Below are 27,939 nucleotides of genomic sequence, written 5' to 3'. Positions count from 1 at the left end.
CAATATCCCTAATGAACATCGATGCAAAAATCATTATCAAAATACTGGCCAATAGATTTTGAAAAATACATAAAACAAATAATTTACCATGACCAAGTGGGATTCATTCTAGGGATTCGGGTATGGTTCAACATGTGAAAGACCATTGGTACTATTCACCGTGTTGACATGAAAACTTACAATAACAACATAATATTATCGAGAGATGCTGGAAAAGAATTCGACAACATCCAACACCAATTCCTGTTTAAGACACCCAAGAAGATAAGAATGGAAGGAAAATTCCTCATTATAACACAAGGTATATATGAAAAACAAACAGCCAACATGATAGTAAATGGAGAAAAAAAATCCCACAGATAAAGGAGACCGGACAAGGATGACCCTTGTCCCCACTGTTATTTAATATTGTACTGGAGGTCCTAGAAAACAGCATAAGGCAAAGGAAAGACATCAGAAGTATTTTTCTGGGGAAGGAAGAGGTAAAACTATCATTATTCCCAGATGATATGATTTTACATATGGAAAATCCCAAAACATCTCCAAGGGGAATGCTGGAAGTAATAGAGGATTATGACAGTGGTAGGATACAAGATTAACAAAGAGAAGTCTACCGGACTGCTAGACACATCGGACAAGACCACGGAAGAGGGGATCGAAAAGGTAATACGCTTCACGATAGTCAAGCACAACTTGAAATATCTGGGGATTTGCTGACCAAAAAAACAAATTATGTGTAAGAGGAAAACTACGGAACATTATTACAAGAAGCCAAGAGCAACCTCCACAAATGGAAGAATATCTCTGCTTTTGGATTTGAAGACTCAGCATATAAAAGATGTTAGGTCTGCCCAACGCACTATATAAGTTTAATGCTATCATCTTTCCTCAAAGAATTGGAAAACTGATTACCAACTTCATATGGGGAGGAAAGAAGTCCAGAATTATCAGAAAACTCCTCAAGAAGAAGGACAAGGTTGGAAGGCTTGCTTTACCTGACTTTAGCAACTATTATACAGCCACTGTGGTCAAAACGACATACTACAGATAAAATGACAGCTGCTCAGACCAATGGAAACAAACTGAAAACCCAGAAATAAAATAATCAGCATGCAGACAACTGATCTTTGATAAGGGCCCCAAAATATCAAATGGGAAACAAATGCTGTTAGAAAAACTGGGTATCTACCGGCAGAAAAGTAAAGCAACACCCTTAGCTCACTTCATACACAAGAGTAAACTCAAGGTGGATTACTGACCTTGCAGTAAAATGTCAAACTACTAGGGCCATTAATGAGGGAATTGTAAAAACCTTAGAACTTTGGAGCAGGGAATACATAGTCTATTGGAAATAGGGAAGGACACAAACAGAGAGGACCAGAAATGTAGGTGAAGGGAGATTTTCTGCCATGTAAAACCAAAAAAGTAGGTGAAGGGAGACATGGGACAGAGCAAGATATGACAAGCTAATAATTCATGAGGGAGGGGGGAGCGGGGAAGGAGGGGAAAACATGAAGACCTGATTCCAGGGGCTTAAGTGGAGAGCAAATATTTTGAGAATGAGGAGGGCAATGAATTTTCAAATGTGCTTTACACAATTTATGTATGTATGGACTATGATAAGGGTTGTATCAGCCCCTAATAAAAAATTAAATTTAAATTTAAAAAAAGATGGCGTCAAAAAAACCATGAGACAATAAACTTGTGGGGTTTTTGTTAAAACCACCACCATGAACAACAACAAAAAAGACTAATCTTGTTGCTGTTGCTATTAACTCTTTAATCTTCCTATATTAGTGGCAAAAAATGAGCCCCAATTTTTCTACCTGGGGGAACCGGCCAGTTATATGGTAAGCTGACTGATTTAATGAACCTTTATCAGCTTTCCATTATGAAGAGGGAAGAAATTTGTCATCATAAGGCTATGTACATAATCTGGACACAGATTTGTTTTACAGGCCTAAGCCTCCATATTTATTTAATTTTATTTTTAACTTTAAAAAAATTGTTAACTGATATTTTAATGTTTCTTTGGAAGATCAGTACATAAAATGTATGACAAGTTGTACATAATTGCTGTTTTTTGGGGTCAAATTGGTTGTATTTCTGATGTTTGGGGTTGAAAGGGGATGTGATGGTGGGCAGTGTGACCATTTTGGTGCCATGGTTGAGCATGTCCTCAGAAATTGACTAAGCTCGGTATCCACAGCCAAGGGAAGACAAGAGCTCTGCTCTGGCACTCCAGCCTGCTCCAGATTTCTGGTCTGTTCTTCATCTCTGTCCTACTCATTGATCTCTGGCCTACTCATAAAAACCATATTTAAATAAATAGAATATCTTAGCTATCATTGTGGTAACTTAAATAATAGCTTCTATAAGAAAGAATACAATTTCCCGAGAAGAATCCAATGAGAACCACCTTCATAAGTATAAAAAAAGAAGGGAAAGAAGATACATTAAATATTTATTTCCTCCATTCACTCCTTGCTAACAGTAAGTGTATAGGTACTACATTAATCTAACCAAGGCCATAGCATCTACGGGACAGCCCTCTCCTACAGCTAGTGGTTCAACTATTCTAGAGTCCTTATAACCACAACTTGGCTCTGCCAGTTTAGTTCTACAGTGCTATAAACTTGATGCTGTCTACAATCCCTGAGGATTTCACTATGACTTGCTGCTTTCCTTGAATTTCCTACACCTGTACATAGTTTTTCCATTAACCTTCTTCAAGTATGATACATTTTCTTGCTTACGAAGAATGTTTATAGTTCCTCATATTTACACAACTAAAAACTTACCTTATAAGTATTAAATAGGCAAATTGCACTTTTTCTTTATTGAGATATAGCATTCTGAAGTCTTACTAATACTCAGTACCTGGCAATTTTCCACAGTGGAGAGATTATGTGTGCAGAAGCAGAAAATCCAAAGCTGCTACTTATAAGAGTGTCTAACATGCAGGCCATACCTCAAATGCTAGTTAAACTTGGCCGGCATATTCTCAAGGTGCCTCCTGCATACTTACTCTGCTTACTCCTCATGGGTCACGCTTATTATCTAAACATTATTTCCCAATCCGTAGCTCCTTCACCACAGGAATAAAAAAGCAAAAGTAAATAGGGTTGACACCTGAGAATATCAAAGAAGGATGGAAGTTCTTTATTTTCTGGATTTTCAAATTTATCTAAATCACTATCATCCTCCAATGCATATAAGTTTATCCTGTGATAACTTTAGGTAATGATGCCAGTCTAACATTTGTAGTAAAATTTACTTAGCATTGCTTGAGTAATTGTGTTAATCCTATCTTTCATTATGATCTAAAATTTTTACGCAACTTTACAGTTTTAAAATTTCTCTCTTGTATGTAATTTAGAGAATAGTTCCCAAGGTGATATGAGAATTAATTAATCATCATATAAAATATTGTTTGGAAAGGAGGTTCTCCTAGGAACAGTATGAATCACTGATTCCCAAAGCACTAAGATGACAGAAGAGTTAATGTTATTTAAAATTATTTTCCTGAGGGTTATATAAAAACTGTCCATTACACACTAGGCCCTTAAGTATATGAATAATTTGAATGAGTTTGAATACTGACATATATACCATTATACCCATCATTCATGAGAATTTAATTTAGGATGTTGCTTTCTGTCCATTTTGTCATAGATAAATCCCTAGTCAAAATACATTTCTTATCTTAAAGATACATTTGATGTAACAATTATAATAAAGATCAGAAGTAGCCTGGGAAAATATTTTGCATTAGTATGAATTTTATTGACTAACTGTACTTCACAGCTTATCAACAACTTGCTTAACAAAATTGTTTCTTTGTTTGCAATTTAGAAGTAATCATATCACAGAAATAATATTGTACATAGTGATTAAGAGCCAAGAACAAATAAAATCTCATATTTAATCAAAAGGAAAGCTGAATTTTGGTAAATTTCTATGAAAATAAAGTAGAGAAACAAATAAATCATGGTGATTCATGAGTTAATTTTTAACATTTGATTTGACAACATAAATATCAATTATAAACTTTTTATTTTGTTTAAGTAATTGTATATAAAAGAGAACAAAACAACACCCAGGACTCCTCTCTTCATTGCATCACCCACCAGTCATACCAACTGAGGGGATCAAAACCACAAGTCAGAAAAAAGAAAAATGTAAAAGAGTAATTAATGAAAAGGGGAGGAATTTGAAGTGATTTGGGTTCTTAGGTACTAAGAGAGGGGGAAGGTGTACATATGTGAAAAGAAGCAATGAAGGTATATCTGAGATTAAGTTTATATATATCATTTTATTGTAATGTGTTTTATTTAATCATTTTATTGTACTTCATTTTTTGTAAAGCATCTTACTAATTCTGCCGATCTATTGAATACTGATAAAACCTGAATTAGATACAAAGAAAAAATCTGATTTTTTAAAAAACAGACTTTTTAAAACTCAAAATTTGTGTATGTTATATAATATACATCATAATTTGTTGAAAATTGCAATGAGATGTACTTTGGATCCCTTCAATGTAATGCTACCATGGTTGGTTAATAAAAATTTTAAAACAAAGTGTTAAACAAGACAAAATACACATGGAAACACATACACATCTAAGAAAGGGAGACTTATGAAACCCAGGGAGCCATCTAAAGGGAGACCAATGGAAATGGCAATTGAGATATATGTGAATGTAGGAAAAAAGGAATCCACGAAAGAGCACAATGGTCTTCCAAAAACACCAAACTATAATATGCTGTAAACTGAGACACATGACAATATCAATTCTTTAAATATAAGGCATTGGTTTATTTGTTTTTAAGAAAGAAAAACAAAACTAAACTGAAAAACATACATGGGAATCTAAAAGACTCGGAGACAAGTGAATTATAAAGGAGAAGCTCTGAAACTAAACACCTTTTCCAATAAATTTCTCGTTGTTGTTAAGTGCCTTCAAGTCAGTTATGATTCATAGCAACCCTACGTACAATAAAACAAAACCTTGCCTAGTCTGGTGCCATATTCACAAATGTTAAATTTGAATCCATTGTTGCAGGCACTGTGCCAATCCATCATATTGAATGATTAACTCTTTTTCAGCTGGTATGTATTCAAAATCAAATTTTGACTTTTGTGGACTTGTTTTCATTTTTTCAACTTCAAGCTGAACTTATATATGAGCAATGAATGGTCTGTTCATAGTCGGCCCCTGGCCATATTTACCTGCTGATGGAGTTTCTTTATTGCCTCTTCCAATAGATGTAGTCAATTTGACTTCTGTATATTCTACCTGGAGATATCCATGTGTGTAGTCACTATTAGTGTGGTCTAATAAAAGTATTTGTGATGAAGAAGTTTATTTTGTGACAATATCTTAGGACTTAATGAACTGAAATTGACTGGTATTGGACATTTGGAATCAAGCAAACATATGGCTTACTATACTGGGAATGATAAATTCAAGAGGATGGCATAGCATTTACTATAAAAAGGACATTTCCAGATTTATCTTAAAGAAAAATATCTGGGATAGGATAACATCTATCTACATACAAAGAAATCCAATAAAAACTATTATTCAAATGTATACACCAACCTAAAATTGAAGAATTCTGCCAATATCATCTGCCCTCAGCTTTCCCAAGGGACAGCCTCTCCTATGCTCCATTCCCTCCTTCCTGAACTGCCCTGGGAGACTTCATCACTGCCTGAATGGCATGAAACCTGCCCTCTCTTCCCCAAGTTTTTATATATGACATATTTTCTTTCTAGATAGCCTGGGCCCTGAGCCTTGTCCACCCTTCAAGACCTTTTTGGCTCCCAAAGGAAATGCTCCATAACCTCTCTGGCACATTGGACTCCTTTGATTCTACACTGGACTGGCAATCCAAATAAAAGGATTCCTGGATGGTCCAAGCACCTGACTAGGCAGATATACTCCACACCTTGGCATACCTTGCTTGAAACTGCTCAACTGGTGCTCACCCTGTGCACGTTCAGCCCACATCCAAAGTCCACCTCAGTGCTTTCTCCTTTCTTAAGGAAGCACACCATAGTAGCCACAACATTTCTGGCAAAGCTTGTTTTTATTGTTCTTCTTAGGGAACATTGAGTCAATCCTAACCCACAATGACCCTATACACAACAGAATGAAATACACACGGTCCTGTGCCATCCATAAATTTGTTCCAATGTCTGAGCCCATTGCTACATCCATAATTTCAACTCCTTTTTTAAGGTCTCTCCTCTTTTTCTCTGCCCCTCGACTTTGCCAAGTATATGTCCTTCTCCAGGGACTGATCTCTCCTGACAATATGTCTAAAGTTTGTAAGGCAAAGTATTGCTATTCTTGCCTTTAATGAGCACTCTGGTCATACTTTTTTCAAGAATGGTTTGTCCTGATAGCAGTCAATAATACTTTCAATATTCTTCTCACACCACAATTCAAATTCATCAATTCTTCTTCAGTCTTCCTTATTCAATTTCCGCCTAATACATACATATGAGGCAATGGAAAAACACCATGGTTTGGGTTAAGCACAGTTTAGATCCCCCCCAAAATACAAAAGCATTTACTTCACCCCTTGTGTCTACAATAAAATATTGGACAATTGTATAATTTCTTTTTAATTAGTCTACACTTTCTTTCATTTTTATTTTATTGTATTTGCTCATTTTACTTAAATATATAAGAATGAACTTTATGTATTTTTCTCTGGCCGCTATTTCTTCCTTCAATTCTTTTTGTCTTTCCTCTTTCTCCTAATCTCTATCCTTTCCTTCTCTACTTGTTATGAAGTTTCTATTATTCTTCTCCCAAACCATTTCATAGAACTACCTACACCCACAGAGACCAAATGACTTGTCATCTCAACAGCTACTTCAAGTAGTGGAGTAAGCAGTAAAATATCAGTATACACACACACATGAAAAAGAGAGCAAAGAAAAAACAGATACAAGTGAACTATATGCAGACCTTAAAGAAAATCACTGTAATTGAACAGACTATGAAATGATCTGAAATATAATTCAGAAACAACATGACTGGGTAAATTCAGCTGTTAGAGAAAGAGTCTGAGAGAATAGAGAGAAGAATAGAAAAACTAGAAATCTTACATACAAAATCCAAATACAAACCCTTAAAATTAATACTAAGAACAGAATTATACAAAACTATAAAATACCAGTGTAAAATTAGGACTTTTCCTTTATATACACTATATACACAGAAAAGTAATACAAAATACACAGAACACATGGGACTATGATTCTTCTTGCCTTATCACAAACATGCTGGTAAATACCTTTGCATTTTCTTCTCTATCCTCCATGAGCAAACACAAACATGTGCTTCACAGAGAAGTGGTGCATTAGGCTGCGTTGACCAGATGAGCAAATCCAAGGACACTCATCTATGAGTAAGAAAGAGCTTTATATCAAGAGGTCAATATTTATCCAGAAAAAAATCCCAGGCAATTCAAGCTCAAGTCCAAATGTCAAATTTTAGTCCATAAGTCCAATACTACACCATAAGGCCCTCCTCAGACTCATGAAGCCACATGTAATGTAGCTGAAAACAGAAACATCTCCTGTATGCAAAGTCCCCAGGCTCTGGCAGCTCTCCAAGCGACTAGACAGAAGGAGATGAAGACAGAGAGAGGGGGAGAGGTTAGGAAGAGGTCACATCTACAAGAAGGCAACATCAGGCTGTAACCTGATTGAGAGGCCAGATTCCACCCACACATTACAAGTTGACATAAAATTATGTAACTATCACAGGCATTTTGGCAATACCATTTTCTTTCTTTTTTTAACATTTTATTAGGGGCTCATACAACTCTTATCACAATCCATACATATACATACATCAATTGTATAAAGCATATCCCTACATTCTTTGCCTTAATCATTCTCAAAGCATTTGCTCTCCACTTCAGCCCTCTGCATCAGGTCATCTTTTTTTCCCCTCCCTCCTCGCTCCCCCCTCCCTCATGAGCCCTTGATAATTTATAGATTGTTATTTTGTCATATCTTGTTCTATCCGGAGTCTCCCTTCACCCCCTTCTCTGCCATCCATCTCCCAGGAAGGTCACATGTGGATCCTTGTAATCAGTTCCCCCTTTCCAACCCACTCACCCTCCACTCTCCCAGCATCGCCCCTCACACCCTTGGTCCCGAAGGTATCATTCACCCTGGATTCCCTGTGCCTCCAGCCCTCATATGTACCAGTGTACAGCCTCTGCCCTATCCAGCCCTGCAAGGTAGAATTCGGATCATGGTAGTTGGGGGGAGGAAGCATCCAGGATCTGGGGGAAAGCTGTGTTCTTCACTGGTACTACATCGCACCCTGACTGACCCATCTTCTCTCCTAAACCCCTCTGTGAAGGAATCTCCAGTGGCCGACAAATTGGCTTTGGGTCTCCACTCTGCACTCCCCCCTTCATTCACTATGGTATATGTATATGTATGTGTGTGTATGTATATATATATATATATATATATATATTTGCATGATGCCTAATACCTGGTTCCTTTGGTACCTCGTGATCGCACTGGCTGGTGTGCTTCATGCATGTGGGCTTTGTTGCTTCTGAGCTAGATGGCCGCTTGTTCACCTTCAAGCCTTTAAGACCCCAGACACTATCTCTTTTGATAGCCAGGCACCATCAGCTTTCTTCGCCACATTTGCTTATGCACCCATTTGTCTTCGGCGATCATATCATAGAGATGTGCAGCAAATGATATGATTTTTTGTTCGTTGATGCCTGATAACTGATCCCTTCGGGACCACGTGATCATACAGGCTGGTGTGTTCTTCCATGTGGGCTTTGTTGCTTTTGAGCTACATGGCCACTTGTTTATCTTCAAGCCTTTAAGACCCCAGACACTATCTCTTTTGATAGCCCGGGTACCATCGTCTTTCTTCACGACATTTACTTGTTCACCCGCTTTGGTTTCAGCAGTTGTGTCGGAGGGTGAGCATCGTAGAGTGCCAATTTAATAAAAGAAAGTATTCATGCATTGAGGGAGGGCAATACCATTTTCAAAAGACAAAAGTTCATATGAATTTTAACAAAAGGGTATCTCTAAAATATGTTACTATCTCTTCTTTTAACATATTTGTAAACTTATAAACATCTAGAAAGACTAGATGTTTAAATAAGGACTTGTTTGTCCACTACATACAGAGTAGTGTGAATAAACTGCGCACACATAACAGAGTTTATATCCAAGAGTGTCTTCTCAATTGATTTTCAGAGGTCGTCACTGTACACCAAAAGTCGATTTAGTAAACTAAAACAGTTTGGACATTTTATGCTCAGCTTTAGAGAGATGACTTGTGGATTACAGATGCATATATTTGCCAACTGGATTGATGGAGATGAGGTGGAGGGATTCTAGATCATAATATTTATTTAAAGGACATTTTCAGATTCTCGTCCTTGTTACAGATGTGCAGTTGATTCAATACTGCTGTGTGTATAGTGGACAGACCTAAGTCGTTATTGGAAAGACCTAAAAATAGTCCTCCTAGATGTTTAGAAGCACACAATCTGTTAAGACAGGATGTAAAGTAAAACAATTTACATACTTTTTTTGGTTGTAATTCATAGGAATTGTTGCATTTAGGGCATGTAATTGTTTGTTTTGATGTCTGGGAGGCAATACACTGGGTAGTAGGGGCAGGGGTGGAGAGGTGGGAAAGGAGATGTAGAGGGAAGTTCTCTATGCCAAGATTTTGAACAATTCATATTGTCTACACATGGTTTTGTATGTGTATTTAGTTAATATTGCTGTGTATTAAAGGATAAATAAATCCTAACACACAAAATATGTTCAAAATAGAGGTAATAAAACAATCTCTTAGAAGAACGATCTTCGGTGGGGTGCTCTTTTAGTCCTCTTAGAGCTGGTTATTTTCTACTCAATCATTGCAGGTGGTGGAAAGAGATGAGGAAGGGCAGAGGGAAAGAATGTTGGCTAGTGTCTGCACATCTAGGAAACCGTGGAAAACGTATATAATCATAAATGTGCTTATTCAGGAGAATGTTTATTACTTTACAGCATCTAAGCTTTTTAGATGCCTTGAGATGAAATGTATGATAAAAAAGTAGTCCCAGTGAGTTAACCAATCTGTAAACATATTTGGACATAGAATTTTTAAACCACTTTTGAGCAGTATACACCAAGATTGGTTAGGTTGGTGGCAGAAGGGCAGCAGGATGTACAAGGGAAGGAATGTATGAAAGTATGTGTCTGAATTTGCATTTTGATGATAACCATTGATGTATGTGTACATCACTTGACTGTACTATATAAGTATATTAAATTCAGTGGAAACACCTTGGTTTTATTTTAATAGTTTAAAATATGATAATCCTCTTAGAAGCATTATACTTATTGTTCTCTTGTTTTATGATTCATTTTAAAATGAGCATTAAGGGAGTGCAGTATTTTAATTATAATTCTGCCCATAACCTTTGTAGAGGTCTGTTGACCATTTTTCTGTTTTACGAATTATTTTTCCTCCCAAGGGGATGTTTTAGTTTCTTTTTCTGACATAAAAGCATTTATATTATATTCCTTCTTGGCAAAATGCTCATGGTTTTGAAACTTTGCACTGGTAAATATTCATGATGTGTTGAAAAAAACACATGGATTCAATCTGTGTGACCTAAACTGTCTAAACTCGTGTATTCAGCCATTTACATATATACATAGGTTGCAGAAAGACATGCCAAACTGGATCAAATCATCAAAATGACTCTGGATGCCTTGTGTGTTCCTTGCTTTTTTTCTCTTTGCTTTTCAGTTTTCTTTAATGCACAAAAATGCTGGAAGAGGGAGAGAAAAAGTGATTTTTAAAACTTGCATAGAGACCATATTTCCTGTAGAATAAAGTTAGCTTCTGAAAATAAAAAAATAAATTAATTAATTAATAACACTGTAATAGAGTTGAAGAAAGAAATCCTAAATTAGTGAGCTCAAAGACAAATCATTTAACTCTAATCTATGAGTAGAAAAATAGAAAAAGCAACAAAAAAGCAAAGGAGTTTGAAGAATATCTAAAACTATATGGCACGCTATCAAGAGGAATAATCTACGTCTCACTGGGATTCCAGAACAAGACACAAGCAAAAAAAAAAAAAAACGGTAAAGAAAATAGTGCTATAACTACTGGAAGAACAAATTCCTAACTTCATAAAATAAGATAACAATATTTAAGAAGCTGAGAGAAACCTAAACAGGATAAATCCCCAGTAGAATAGTAGTATGGTGTATTGTAATCAAATTCTCCACTATGAAGAATAAGAGGAGAATTCTGAGACCTTGAGACTAAACAACAGTCACACACAAAGGAAAATCAATACAATTTCGCTTGATTCTTTATCAGAAACCATGTAGGCAATATAATATAGTGAACTATATTAAGTCTTGAAAGAAAAAAAACACATTAAAACCAACAACCAAGAATCTTATGACCAGCAAAATTATCACTCAACTGTGAAGGAAGAGAGTGCTCCCAGACATTAAGAGAATATACCCAGTAATTAAAAGAATTTGAAAACAAAAAAACAAGGACAAGCAAACAAAATATTAAAGTTATGAGACAAACCTGAAATCAACATAAAAGACAGCTCAACGCAAAAGCCAAAACACTCAAAGCAGGATCAAAAACAGCAAAGATACATAAGAAAGCTAAAGAACTAATAACACTGTAGTCATAAAATCACAAAATCAAAATGACAGGAATAAACTCACACCTATCAATTATGACATTAACTGCTATTGGATTATATGCACCAGTCAAGAGACAGAGAGTATCAGACTCAATAAAAAAAAACACTATGTAGCTACCAAGAAACACATATCTCATATACACACAATTATCATCTACAATCAAATGCTACATAAAAATATACCATGTGAATAGTAATATAAAGGAGATGTGGTCCTTCCCAACACGATTGCTGAAGACCAAATGGGTGCACAGCAAATGTGATGAAGAAAGCTGATGGTTCCCAGCTATCAAAAGGTATAGTATCTAGAGTCTTAAAGGCTTGAAGATAAACAAGCTGAGAAGCAACAAAGTCCATATGGAAGAAACACAGCAGCCTGTGTGATCATGAGGTATTGATGGAATCAGGTATCAGATGTCAAAGACCAAAACAAAATATCATATCGATGTGAAAGATGGGTAAGGCAGAGTGGAGACCCAAAACCCATCTGTAGACAAATGGACATCCCCTTACAGAAGGGTCTCAAGGAAGAGATGAGCCAGTCAATGTGCAGTATAGCACCAATGAAACATACAACTTCGCTCTAGTTCTTTAATAACCCCCCCACTATCAAGACCCCAATTTTACCTTTACAAATCTGGCTAGACGAGAGCATGTACACTGTTACAGATCAAAGCTCACAACACAGGGAATCCATGACAGATAAACCTCTCAGGACCAATAATGAGAGTAGCGATACTAAGTGGGTAAGGGGGAAGTGGGGGAATAAAGGAGGAACCAATCACATTGATCGACATATAACCCCCTCCCAGGGGGATGGACAACAGAAAAGTAGGTGATGGGAAACAGCAGGCAGTGTAAGACATGGGAAAATATATATAAATTATCAAGGGTTCATGAGGGAGGAAATTAGCTGATACCAAGGGCTCAAGTAGAAAGCAAATGTTTTGAAAATGATGATGTCAACAAATGTACAAATGTGCTTGACACAATGGATGGATGGAGAGTTTGTGATAAAAGCTGTAAGAGCCCCCAATAAAATGATTTTAAAAAAGGAGATGTATCAACATTAATCTCAAATAAAATAGGCTACAATGCAAAAAAAATCATGACAGAGAAATAAAGGACACTACCCAATGATTAAAGGAATAGTAGAGTATGTACATATAATCATATTAAGCATATATGCTCCCAATGAAAGACCCTTGAAATATATCAGTCAAACTCCCACGGAACCGAACAGAGAAATAGTATGATGATAACAGTGTTATTGTTGTTAGGTGCCATCGATAAGGCTCTAACCCATAGCGACCCTACACAACACAATAAATATTTGAGGTCCTATGTCATGCTCACAATTGTTCCCATGCATGAGCCCATTGATGCAGCCACTGGGCTCCTCAGGGGTCTTCCTCGTTTTCACTTCCCTCTCCTTTATCAAACATGATCTCCTTCTCCAGGGATTGGTCTCCACTGACAATATGTCCAAAATATGTAAGACAAAGTCTTTGCATCTTTGCCTCTTACGAACACTATGGCCTTACTTTATCCACATCTTTTTGTCCTTTTCACATGATTTTTCTCCAGCATCACAATAGAAATGCATCTCATTTTCTACTTCCTTGCTTATGCAGTGCCCAACATTCACACGCATATGATGCAATGGAGAAATCCATGGCGTGGGTCAACTGCATTTTAGTCCTCATAGTAACTTCCTGACTCTTCAGTACTCTAAAGAGGTCTTGTGCAGCAGGCTGACCTAATGAAATACATTGTTGGATCTCTTGAGGGCTGGTTCCATGAGTATTGAACGTGTATTTAAGCAAGATGAAATCCTTAACCACTTCAATTTTTTTCCGCATGGATCATGATGTTACCTTTGGTCCAGTTGTGAGGATTTTGGTCTTCCTTACATTGAGTTGCAGTCCATACTGAAGGCTACAATCCTTAATGCTCATCAGCAAGTGCTTCAGTTCCTCCACACTTTCTGCAAGAATTTGTATGCCGCCCATATACAGCTTCTCTAAGGATTTGCTCAGAATATAAATTGAATAAGTATGGTCAGAAGATACAACCCTGATGCACACATTCCTTGATTTTAAACCATGCATTATGCTCTTGTTCTGTTCACACGATTGCCTATTGATCGAGGTACAAGTTCTGAAGGAGCACAATGAAGTGTTCTGAAATTTCCATACTTCATAATGCTATCCACAGTATAACAATGACATCCACAGTCCTTCTCAATCCCCATGACTATTACAGATTAAATCCATTGTGTTCGCATTAAGTAATTTTCTTCTTACTTTGTCTTTAATTTGGATGCTGTACTGAAGCCTGTTCTGCATACTAGCAGCATGTAGGCTTCCACTGACAAATGAGTGTTTGCTATGTATGAGCATTTGGCTGACAATGGAACACGGGTACAAGAATTCCACCACTGAACCATCACACCCCATAAAGACCTATTAGAATGAATAAAAAGTTAAAATGTTAAAATAACCCCCAAAAAAACACTGACAACTGGCAAGGATGTGGAACAACAACAGAAACTCTTATTTATTGCTGATGAGAATGCAAAATGATAGTTACTTTCAAAGACATTTGGGCAGTTTCTCACAAAACTAAACACATACCCTACTAATATGATCACTCTACTAGGTTTGTACCCAAATGACCTTAAATATTTATGTACACATAAAAAGCATGCACATGATTTTTCTACTAGCTTCAATCATAATTCGCAAACATTGCAAGTAACTCAGATGCCCTTTAATAAGGTAATGGATTAAAAACAATAGAAATAAACCTGTGATAAATCTATACTACTATTAAGGAAGAAAAAATGTGGAGAAAGCTTGAGTACATATTGCTAAGTGAAGGAAATCAGGCTGAAAGAGCTAGATTTGTATGATACAAACTATGTGACATTCTTTAAGGGCAAAACTATACAGAATGTTAAGAAAAAGAAGAATCAGCATGTGTGTGTGGCAGTGTGGGGTGGGAGTTAGGAATGATTAAGTGAAATCATGACATTTTAAAGTCAATTAAACTGCTCTGTATACTATAATGTTGGATGCATGACAAGCATTTGTCAAAGCCCAAAGAACTGTACAACCCAAAGAATAAACCTTAATGCAAACTATGGGTGTTAATAAATAATTATGCCTCACTCTAATTCAAGATATTAATAATAGGATAAACTGTTGGTGGGGGGGTGATGGATATCCCTACACAAGTTATATGTAGATACAAAATAACCATAAAATCCAAAGTATAAATAAATCACATAAAAATTCACAATATGTTGAAGTGTTCATTCTCTAAGATTTCTATTCTCATAATCTTCTGAAAACAAAATAGAAGTAATTGCCTTTTTCATAATTTAATAGAGAAAAAGAGAGGTGGGGCCTCTACCTTTATACTGTTTCTACCGAAACACAAATATGCAGTATATGCACTGTAACGTAACCCACATATAATCAATCCACATTTATAGACACAAATGAGGTAGTTAATATTATTCATATTTTATAAATGAGGACATTGATTCATTAAAAAGTTAAATAAGTTATCTGACATTAGACAGTTTTAAATGGCAAATCTAATATTCAAATATTGTCAATCTGAACTCATACTCGGCATACAAATTGTTATATCTTTTTTCTGGATACACACAACTCATTCCTTTTTTGTTTTTTTGAAGTGATATTTTCTAACAGATCCATTCTGTCACTTCTCATTGTTACCATAAAAGCCTGGAGTTTCTGGATCTGGTATTAGTGTGCAGAGTTTTATATATTTTTGGGAACTTTGTCAGAAATTCTAGAATGATTTAAAAATGTATGAACATGAAGTGAGATCGGCGAAGTTGGAAAACAAAAGAACTATACATTTAAAGGAATACAAGAGGACACACACACAAAAAAAAAACTGGATGTGATGTGAGATGAATAGTGAATTTGGAGTTTGTTCCACGAGGTCAGACTGTTCATCTAGTTTTCTATTTATAGTAGATTGTGTAACAGTGTGAGACAATTGAGGCCTGATTTGTGGCAGACGGGACTGTTTTTGCCACCACAATAACGCACCTGCTCACACAACCATCTCAGTGTGTGAGTTTTGGCAAAAAACAGCACGTCTCTCTTGCTCAATGCACCTTACTCACCTGACCTCAGTCAGTGTGACATCTCTTTATTTTCAGGAATGCAGAAGGACATAAAAGGACAGCAATTTGATGACTTAGAAAAGGCTAAGAAAAAATGAGGAAGTGCTGTCAGCCATACAAACAGATGAATTTGAAAAATGTTTCCAATAATAAAATCACTGACTCAAAAAATTCATTAAGTATAATGGAGAGTACGTTGAAGATGATAATGTTGTTCTGTAAAAAAATTTTAAATATACAGCTTTGAGGAAAAAAATCCCAGGTTTTTATGGGTACCTCATTGTACATCTCCAAAGAATGAAAAAATAATTTTATATTTTACTTATCATAAAATATACATCTATTGGTTAAAAATATTGATTTAATGTAAAGGCATTTGGATATGTAATTTTTCCCAAAATAGCATATATTTCAGAGATGTGGATGAAAGAAAAGACCTTTTAGATGATCTTAGTAATATATATAGTTTTTAGTATCTTAGTTTAGGTGAGTTTTTGTATTTTGTGTATTCCTACAAAACCTGATTCAATCTGTTGAACTTTTCTGCATTGTTTTCACAAGTCCAAATCACACATAACATGATTAGATGATAACATGATGCTCACAAAGCCATCTCAAGACATATTTTTCTGGGAACAGCCTATCAAAACTGCTTGTTAAGCAGGCTTTTACCTGAGGGTTTATTGTAAATAAGAGTGAAAAATAATGGTATATGTAAACACCTTTCATAAATAGCTAATCATTATCCTGAATCTACTTGACTACAAAGAAAAGACCTTTTGGAAACAGTTTTTGACATTCTGTATCTACCTGACCACAAATAAAATTATTTCCTGTATGGCATACAGTTACATCAACACAAAGATAACACATATAGGGGCTAATGTAGCTCAAGAAAAATAATTCTGGCTTTAGCATTAGATTATCCATATTATGTCAAGTTCAAAGCTTCAAATTTTAGAGTACAAATATGAGGAAAATAATTCATGAGCCATCCTGGGAGTGGGTGGAGATTAACTGCTTTTTAAAGAGAATAGTGCTATTTAAATATAAGATTTTTGTTTTGCTGAGTTTGTTTTACAAATATAAAGGCAGACTGAATTGATCTAGTGTCAAAGCCAAGTGCTGATATTAAGAGTCCCTTTGCTTTTCCTAATGCCCATGACTCTCTTTAAATTTATAGGAAAAACTGTTCAAAGCATGTTGTTGTGAAATATCACCAGAATCAGTAGTCTGTCTAGGAAATTCATATATTAGGACTATTATAGTACCTTTCAAGTAGTAATCACAAGTTTCTATTGTTTTCATGTTTGATATTATTTATTCCTATGTTAACATCTAATTACACTTTAAATATTATTAATACTATTGAAGTAGCCTGAAATATGATTTCATATCATTGGAGAAATGGAGTTTTGAGGGGGGTTCCTGCCCATAGAACTATACATTTTATAACAATTGGCTCTACAAAAGGCCTCAAAATAACTTGTCATTAAAATGCTTCTACGATAACATTAATACCTATTAGCACAGTTAAAAATTAGTAAATTTTAAAGTAAAATTTCAGTGCCTGGGAATATGAAGGTAAATAAGATGATTTTTCTGCCATGTAAAATATGAAAATATATCAAAGAATACTAGCAAGTAATCAGAAATCTAAACTAGTTCATTTAGAGAAATGTGTAGCATGTCCTTGTAGCACTGTGGTTAAGCACTCTGCTGTTAGCTAAATGTTGGCAATTTGAAACCTTCAATTTGAACCCCATTGGAGTAAACTGTGTCAATCTGATTCTACGGTCTTAAAGACAACGGTCCAGTTTTGCTGTTTCATAGCATCAGTAGGAGTTGGAACTGACCTGACAGCAATATACTTTTTTAATATAAATGCATAATGAAGAATATTCCAGAAAATCAAGCTTCGAACCATCAGGTCAAGTTTAACTCATGGTGACCTTTTAGGGCAGAATAGAACTGCCTCAGGTTTTTCAGACTGCAACTGTTTGCTGGAGTAGAAAGCCTCATGTTTCTTCTGCAGAGCAGCTGGTGGTTTCAGAGTGATGATCTTGTGGTTAGCAGCCCAATAGGTAACACAATAGCCACCAAGGTTCCTTCAAAAAAGAAATTTTTGAATCAAAAATAATAGTCCATGGGACTTTCGATAACTTTGCCAGCACCAACATACAATCATATCAGTTTTTCTTCTGTCTTCCTTATTCAGTGTTCAACTTTCACATGTGTATGAGGCAATTGAAAATTCCTAAGCTTGGGTCATGTGCACCTTAGTCCTCAGAGACACCTTCCTGCATTTCAACATTATAAAGAGGTGTTGTGGAGCAAATTTACCCAATGAATTGTGTCTTTTGATCTCTTGACCCTAGCTTTGATGAGAATTGATTGTGAATACAAGCAAGGCAAAATCCTTTACAATTCCAATCTTTACTCCATTTGTCCTTACGTTACCTATTGTTTCCATGGTGAGAATTTGAGTCTTTTTACATTGAGATGTAATCCATACTGAGGGCTACTATTCCTGAACTCCATCAGCAAGCGCTCACTTTCAGCAGGCATGATCATGTCACCTGCATATCGTGAGTTGTTAATAAGCTTCACTTCAATTCTGATGCCACATTCTTCTTCATATAATCCAGCTCCTCTGATGCTTTGCTCAGAATACAGATTTAATAAATACAAGTATGATGAGAATATGAAACTTTGATATAACCTGTTCTTAATTTTTAAAAATGCTGTATGCCTTTGTTCTATTTGCCCCAATGTCTCTTAATTAATTCTGGAATTGCTATTTTCTCAAAGCTCTCATTAGTTTATTATGGTCTCTACAGGCAAATCAAATAAACATATTTCTGATATTCTCTACTTTGTGCCAAGATCCATCTAAGATCAGAAATGATGTATCTTGTTCCACATCCTGTTTTGAATCTGGTCTAAACCTCTCACAGCTCCCTGTCAATATACTGCTACAACTGCTGTTGGATGATCTTCAGCAAAACTTTACTTGCATGTGATATTAAAAATATTGTTCTATAATTTTAGCATTCTGTTGATCACTTCTCTTTGGAATAGGTACAAATATGGGTATCTTCCAGTCAATTGGTCAATAAGCTGTCTTTCACATTTGCTTGCATAGACTTGTGTTTCTAGTGCTTCTTGAAAAATTTAATTTGGTATTCCATCAATTACTCTAAGCTTATTTTTGGCTATTGCCTTCAATGCAACTTGAATTTCTTATTCCAGTATCATTAGTTCTTGCTCATATGTTTCTTCATGTAAGGATGAAATGTCAAAAGGTTATTTTGGGTACAGTAACTCTATGTATTCTTTATACCTTCCTTGGTTTCTTCCTGGATCATTTAATATTTTTACCCACACATCCTTTCAATATTACAAATCAAAGCTTGAAAAATTCCAAGAAATTCTAGGTTAATATATGGTGAACATGTTCTAGTTTTGGGTTTTCTAATTCTAGGACTGTATACATCTCATTATAATATTTTACTTTGTCTTCTCAAGATGCCCTTTAAATGTTTTGGTTCAACTCTTTGACTTTATAATTTTTTTCATCTGCCTTAGCTAGTCTAAAATCAAGAGCAAGTTTCAGAGTGCCTTCTGACATCAAACTTAATATCTTCTTTCTTGTCTTTTTAATGACCTTTTGCTTTGTTTATGAATGTTTTTTATGTCCTCCCAAGCTGATAAATTCTTCTGTCATTACTGTTCAATGCATCAAATCTGTTCTTGAGACTATCTCTAAATTCATGTGGAATGGACTTAAGATATTATATTGGTTAATGTACTTGTTTTAATTCTCTTCAGCTTCAAACTGTACATATGACCAATTGATGATTTTTTCCACAGACAGTCTCTGGATTGTTTTTAGCTATTGATATTGAGCTTCATCATCTCTTCCCAAAAAATGTAGTTCTTTTTCTTTCTGTGTATTTCACTTGGAAATGTCCAAGATTATAGTTGTTGTTTGTATTATTTTAAAAGTTGCTGCTATAACAAGGCAACGGTTTTGCAAAATTTTATCTCATGTGATGTCCAGTTTTGTTTCTACCACAAAGACCATTATTTTCTAAGTACTGTTCCTTCATCTTCATTTCTAATTTTTGCAATAAAATTGACAATAATTGTTAAAGTATCTTGATTGCATATTTGATCACTCTCTGACTCAAGATATTGGTATCATTCTTCAATTTTTTATCACTTTTATGGTTTGTTCATAAATATGAATAATGTTTGCATTGACTGTATTTCCTTTAATCCATATAGAGAGAATCCTGTCACAGATGATATTACACTTCAATATAGACCTTGGGAATATCCCTTTGGAATATGAATGAAACATCATTACTCTAGGCTGCATCATTCGTGACATATTAAACTCCATGATTTTTAAAAATTCACTATAGTTAATATAAGTCCCTTTCAACTAACTGATGCATAGGATATTTATCTGTGCATTTTTTCTCCATTTTAATCAGTATTCTTTTGCAAAATTATATGGTCAAAACTTTCAGTAATGGCAGCCAGATATCATCCAGTTTTTTTTCTATTTGTGTAGGGAAGGAGGCAGTTGTTCATGTAGATCATTAGTCACACATCCACTTTCTTCTACCTATTTCTCATTCTTCTTCCTTTGTTGCTGCAAGTAAAGAGTGGACATATTTTTGTAATTTGGATGACCATTTTTAATCTTTTAAAGACCCAAGCAGTTTGTAACAAACAGGCCCATGAGCTTCACCTAACTGAACCAGCAAAACTCACAGTTTCAGTCTGCAGCCACCACTGAAGAAGCAAGAATTTCTTCAATAACCAGCAGCCTCGCCAAGAAGCTTCCAGGTAAGGAAAAGGCACCCTGATCTCAATTATCATATGCATTGGCACAACTTCTAGATCGGGTACCCTGAAACTTGAGAAAAAGTTGGTTTCCAGGAACTCCGTCTAGGATTGGGAACCACCCTCTCAATTAATCCCCACACCCCACGAGCTCCTTAATTGGCAGAGGGTGCCAACTCAACCCGTAGCTCTATCCTACCAGTTTATACCTCTGTTTTTCTTTTCTTTGCCTCCTGTTGCTTTTTCTTTCCATTGTTTTCATTCTTTACTACATATCTTTTCATTTTACCCTCTCTGTCTTCTTTTTTGTTTCTTGTTATTTTACTAAAATGTGCTGATTTTTACTATTTTCTTTACTCCTATCTTTACCCCATCCCTAATTTTGCATATTGCAGTTTCTTTTCTCTTTCCTTTGTTTTTAGTTTTCAATTATCATTTATTTTTGTTGCTAAAATATTTTCCATGATTTTGTTGCCCTGTTTTCTCCTACTTGTTTTTATTCCTATACTTTTTTTATTGTTTTTTGAATCTTTGTTTTCTTGTCCCATCAAATAAAATATATTAAATGTGACCATATGTCCCAGCCACACCTGAATTTCCTGGAGCCTCACCACCTTACTGAATAAGAAGTGGCATTGGAGTTATCTGAAAATAATTTAAAAGAACAGTATTCAATACTTGAGATAGATTAAGAGAAATATCAAGAAAGCTGCAGCTAAAAATGAAAAAAAAGAAACCAAAAATAAAAATTTACAAAAAAGAAAATAGAACTCCAGAAAAATGATACTAAGATTTCAGAAGTAGGTACTACATTGGAAGGGCAAAGGAGTAAAATTAAATTAATTTCAGAATGAATTTAGATAATACATTGAAAAGGCAAACCAAAAGAAAACCAAACTAACTGTCATTGAGTCAATGCTAATTCATAGCAACCCCCTGTGGGTTTCTGAGACTGTAACTGTTTTTGGAAGTAGAAAGCCCAGTCTTTCTCCCATGGAGTTACTGATGGTTTTGAACTGCTGACCATGCAGATTACAATCTAATTTGTAACTACTACACTATGAGCGCTGCATTGAAAAGGTAAAGGAGCAAAATTAATGAAATGCTTAAATAGGGAAAATTAGGAGAAAGAATGAAAATGCAAAGAAAGTCTAAGTATTGTATAGGAAACCATCAAAAGGAATAACGTACATGTGATAGGAATTCCAGAATAGAAAGGGACAAATGGGGAAAAAAAATCATAGAGAATGTTTTTTTAAATACTTTTATTGAGGGCTCTTACATCTCTTATAACAATTCATGCATTCATTCAGTGTGTTCAGCACATTTGCCGCCATCATCATTTTCAAAGCATTTTCTTCCCACTTGAGCCCTTGATATCAGCTCCCCATTTCTTCCCCCTCCCTCCCCCGCCCGCCCTACCTCACGATCTCTTGATAAGTTATAGATTATTTTTTCCATATCTTACATCGTCCTCTGTCACCCATCCCCCACTTTTCCATTATTTTTCCCCCTTGGAGGGAGTTCTAGGTTGATCCATTGATCGATTCCCTCTTCCTCCTCCTCCCCTCCCATAATCCTCCTGGTAGCTCTAATCTCCATGTTGGCCCTGAGGGGTTTATATATCCTGGATTCCCTCTGTTTTGGGCTCTAATCTGTAGCAGTGTGCATGCTCTGGTCTAATCTGATTTGTAAGGTAGAATTGCGGTCATGATAGTGGGGTGAAGGAAGCACCATAGAAATAGATCATCAGTGCTATATTGCCCCCTGACTGATTCATCTCTTCCCTGTGACCCCTCTGTAGGGGGATGTACAATTGTCTATAGATGGGCATTGGGTATCCACTCCATGCCCCCTCCCCATTCACCTTGAGTATGGTTTTACTCTTGGTCTTAGATGTGTGGTACCTGATTCCATTGACAACTCATGATCACACAGGCTGTTGCGCTTCTTCCATGTGGGCTTTGTTGCTTCTCAGCTAGATGGCTGCTTGTTTATCTTCAAGCCTTTAAGACCCTAGACACTATATCTTTTGATAGCCAGAGACCGTCAGTTTTCTTCACTACATTTGCTTATGAACCCATTTTGTCTTCAGCGATTATGTGGGGAAGGTGAGCATCACAGAATGCTGGATTATTAGAAAAAGTGTCCTTGGGTTAAGGGAGTACTTGAGTCGATGTCCAATGTCCATCTGCAACCTTAATTCTTAACATATGGATATGAGTACATAGTTCTACTCCCCTCTCAAATTACATATATATTTACATATGTATATGCCTGTATTTAGGCCTCTATAGATGCCCTTTGCCTCCTGGTTCTTTCTTCTATTTCCTTATTCCTTTCCTCTGTTCGACCATCATGTTCAGGCTTCATTTGTGTTTAGTAATCAATTCCTCGCTGCTACATTGCCCTTGATTAAGCCCCACTAGGCATCTTACGACATTCCTTCCATTGATTTTTGTTCACTTGTTGTTCCCTTGTCCCTGTGTTGGTTTCCCAGTGCCCTCCCTGCCTTCCTTTCTCCCACCTCCCCTTCTCCTGTATCCCCCCAGAACCATTGGTCCTGTTCTTTTCATCTCTGAATTATTTATCATGCCTATCTTATCTAGATAGACATGCAGATACATTATTAAGTGTGAAAACCAGTCAGGGTCAAATAAAAGAACAAAGGTAGTAACAACCAACAAAACAATAACAACAGCCAAAAAAACCCCAAAATAACAAAAACAAAAAGAAAGTCACTGACAAAAATAAATAAGTCTATAAATAGTTTAAGGTCTGTTTGTTGACCTTTATGAGTGTTTTCCATCCGAGTCTGATGGGGTGCCACATCCTGTCTCCAAAGTCTATTTTTGGTTATCTCCAGGGGTTTCATCACTCTGCTCCCCCAGCTGCTCTGCTGCATGCCCTCAGTGCCTTACCCCAGAATGATAGGGCCATTTCGTGCACTATTCCCACCTTGCCTCTCCAGTGCTGTCCCCACAGTGCCATGGTTCAGGGAGGGATGCCGTGTCCCGTGGTGTGGTCAGCCCTACTGTCCTGTTGTGTCCTCTCTTCCCTCCACATCCCTTCGCGTTTCTCCTGTGTGCTCTAATCCAACATGTCCCTTTCACTATGCTGTAGCCCCAGTGCTGTCCTCTGAAGAGCATTCTTCTGAGGGGGGAAGTAGGGATGTCCACATAGTTGGGAATGGGGCAGGCCCCTACGGACCTCTCTATTGGTTCCCTCATACATGTCAGTATGTTGTATTCACGTCTTGGTGCATTAGGTTGAAACCTGGTCTCTCTCTTTCTCTACTGTGGAAATATAAACATACTCTCCCCTTGTGTGGGTTTGTGCCCTACTAGTCTGCTACCCATGTATTTTTTTTCTCTTTATTTACCCCTCCTGTTTAGTTGGCTGCCATATGTATGCATGGATTGGGTTTGGCCCCTGCCATAGTTCCTGGACCTCACCCCATGGATATATATATATAAAGTAGTTTTTCCCCTATGTCCCGTTGTTGTTGTCTTTTAAGTTTACCTCAGTGGACTCATTTGTACTTGTCCTTTTTTGCTCTACTTACTTTGCTGAACATAATTTACTGAAGTTCTTCCCATGCAGCAATGTGCTTTATGGATTCATCGCTGCTTTTTAGGCATGCATAGCACTCTACTGTATGTATTACCACACTTGTTTGATCCATTTGTCCATTGATGGGAATTTTCCTTGTTTTCAAGTCCTTGCGATTGTGACCTGTGCCGTGACGAACACTGGAGCACAGGTGTCTGGCCGTGGTTTGTTGCTTTTCTTTTCTGGGTATGTGCCCAGTAGGAGGATTGTTTGGTTGTAGGGTAGCTCAATCTCCATCTGTTTTAGGTGTTGCCAAATTGGTCTCCATAATGGTTGTACATACCTATAGGTCCACCAGCAGTGGGCGAGAGTTCCTATCTCCCCACAGTATTTTCCAACACTTGTTACTTTCTGATTTTTTTAATTGAGCTACCTTTGAGGGTGTTAGGTGGTATTTCATGGTTGCTTTAATTTGAGTTTTTCCCTTAAGGGAATGATCGGGAACATTCTCTCATGTGTTCATTGGCCATTCAGATTTCTGCTCCTGTGAAACTTCTGTTCAGGTCCTTTTCCCACCTCCTTGGTGGGCAGTTAGTTTTTTTTTTCTTATTGTAAGCTTGCAAAGTATTGTAGATTTTAGTAATACGGCCTTTGTCTGATGTGTCACTGCTAAAAATATTTTCCCAATCTATGAACTCTCTTATTACTCTCTTGGTGAATTCTTTCTATGTACACAGGTGATTTACTTCAGTATATCCCACTTGTCAATTTGTGACTCCTCTGTATTTGCATCTTTCCCAATTTTCCATAGCCTATGTATTCCCTATGCTGAAGTTCTCAGGTTTGTCCCAATTCCCGCATTAATGGCCCTAATAGTTTGGGGTTTTACCCCAAGGTCTGTGATCCACCTTGAGTTTATTCTTGTTCATGGAGTGAGGTAAGGGTCTTGTTTCATTTTTCTGCAGGTAGATATTCATTTTTTCCAGCACCACTTAGTGAAGAGGGCATCTACTTCCCATTTGATTGGGGGGGGGGAATTATCAAGAATCAGTTGCCTGTATGCTGATGTTTCTATTTCTGGGTTTTCAGCTCTTTTTCATTGGTCTGATTATCTGTTGTTATACCAGTATAATACTGTTTTGGCCACTGTGGTTGTATAATATATGCTAAAGTCAGGTAGAACAAGCCCTCCCACTGTGCCCTTTTTCTTGAGGAATTCTCTGCTAATTCTGGGCTTCTCTCTCCATGTGAAGTTGGTCATCAATTTTTCCAATTCTTTGAAGAAGGATGATGGTATTCATATTGGTATAGTATTAAATTCATATAGTGCCTTGGGAAGAACAGACATCTTTACTATATTGAGTCTTCCAATCCATGAACATGGGATATTCTTCCATTTATTGAGGTCATCCTTGGTTTCTTGTGATAGTGTTCTGTAGTTTTCCTGGTACAAATATTTTGGGTTTTTTAAAGTCAGGTGTATCCCTAGATATTTCGATTGTGCTTGGCTATTGTAAAGGCAATGGTATGAGATAGATATATATGTATATCTGAAACAAAAGTTGCCAACCAAATTTCATATATCTATAAATTATGATGTAAATATGATGATAAAGATATGGCATTTCCAGGAAAAAATTAAGGGACTTTGTATAAACTGGAACACTATAAGATATAACTAACCAGGGTTCTTTTGACAGAGAATCAATAATTGGAGATAACAACCTGAGATTAATGTACATAACAACATCACCCTGAAGTCAGGCCCGATATGTTGTTGTTATTAAGTATTATCAACAAAATACTAACTTGAGAGAACACCTTGGTAGAGCACATTCAAGATCTTGTCCAAAGTAGTGGAAACCAACAGGACATGATACATCAGAAATTGGCACCGAGACTCAGAAAAGCAGTGGTGAGGCTATGGATTATGTCCTCCTCTGACCTGAGATTATGGAACAGTGGGACAGTCTCAAGGAGGTCAGCTTCCTGGAACTTGAAGCCAAAAGCCAAGGGAACACATGACTCAGAGGCTGAGATAATAGAGCGACTTGGCTGCTCATTAAGGAAACCAATGACTATTGTTTTCTGATCCTGAATGGTGGCAACCTGTTAACTTTCCTAATAAACCCCCTTAACGTGGAACTCCACAGAGAAACTGGCAGAAGAGTGTGTCACTCTCAGCTTTGAACCAGTGTCAGAACCTGAACAACTACTGTGGGCTACTAATGAACCAAGCACATCATCAACTGTACAGTACAGTGTGTCTCAAGTGACTAAAACAAATGACTATAAAAGAAAAATTTTCCCAAAAGATATTTCGCAAAATGATGACAGCTTGAAACCTCAAAAGAAGATTCTAATTCCTCCATTACCATCTAAACTACCACCAGTTCACCTGGTTCATTGAGACATACTGCGGGCCTGGTGCCATCAATTAAAACTGAGCACCACAGGCCAGAAACTAGATGCATAAAAGCAACTGTGTGAATGTCCTTGCCCAAGTCAAGTTCAGAATTTTCCTGCCACAGCAAAGGAAGCCAAGATCCAGACATGGCTAAAAAAATCAAATGTGGCCAAGGGGAAAACACCTCCACCGAATGGTTCTCAGAAAAAGAGTATGTGTACTGAAGAGACTGACCCTCCTGAAGCAGCTCCTTCCTCTGAAGAAGGGGTGCCTGCCTTTGAATCTGTTCTCCAGCAGGACGTCAATACAGTTGACAATACGGTAAGACCGGTTACAAGCTCTTCCCATGAGGCTGTGTTGGCCTCTGGGTCAAGAACTGCAGGCAAAGCTGGGAAGGTAGGGGTGGAAGAATCACCGCAAGAGATTTATGCTGTTAGGTGGTTTGTAGTACAAGGGAAATGTTTTTCTGCAAACAAAAGTGGTTGGGTTTGGTTGCAGTTTCATGCTGGACAAACCTGGGTCCCTGAAAACCCAGGGAGAATGAGTGCTCACTTCTTGATACCTGCCATCAGTTTTCAACCTCCGCATATAGAAGACAATCTGTTGTGTCCCAAATGTGTCCAGAGGAACAAGATGTTAAAGGAAAACCTCCAAAGTGAGTGGAGTACCTGGGGAAAGGACACTTTCAAAATTGCAATTGATAATTTACATAATATTCCTCTGGGTTTCAGTCTACGGCCTTCCATGTTCCAACTTGTGGTGTGCACAGACTGACAGGTGTGGGTGTCACTTTCTGCAATCTGGACTGTGAAGTCAACCCTCTCGGCCCCAGTTTTGCTTGAAGCTTCTTGAGTTGAGATACAGAAGACACTGATGTTTAAAATTGTTGCAACATTACAAATTACCATACATCCCAGCTAAAAAACGAACAAATATTTCAAAGTCCACCAATTCCCACATTTCCGTGCCCTTCTGAATTATAAATGGCTTAAGCTGAGCTTCGGTGGAAAGTTCTGATAAGCGTTGTGCCTGAATCACTAAAGACAAGATCACTAAATTTGCTTTTGTGCTGTTTTCCTTGCCTGAACATTGATTTTAGGAGCTGTTCCTTTCTAAATGCAAGTTTAATGACTTCCAGTTGTTGAATATTTAAGACAAAGGAAAAACAATCATTCTCAAAGATACGTAATATTCTTAATATA

General features: G+C 36.7%; 1 pseudogene; it reads left to right on the top strand.

Moving 5' to 3' along the window:
- Window positions 1-573: 573 nt before the first annotated feature.
- Window positions 574-27,511, top strand: LOC142433534 (developmental pluripotency-associated protein 4 pseudogene; annotated as a pseudogene).
- The last annotated feature ends 428 nt before the right edge of the window (window positions 27,512-27,939 follow it).

Source organism: Tenrec ecaudatus, chromosome X (genome assembly GCF_050624435.1).
Source record: "Tenrec ecaudatus isolate mTenEca1 chromosome X, mTenEca1.hap1, whole genome shotgun sequence".
In the NCBI taxonomy this organism is placed as follows: domain Eukaryota; kingdom Metazoa; phylum Chordata; class Mammalia; order Afrosoricida; family Tenrecidae; genus Tenrec; species Tenrec ecaudatus.
This window is presented reverse-complemented; position numbering and strand designations above follow the sequence as displayed.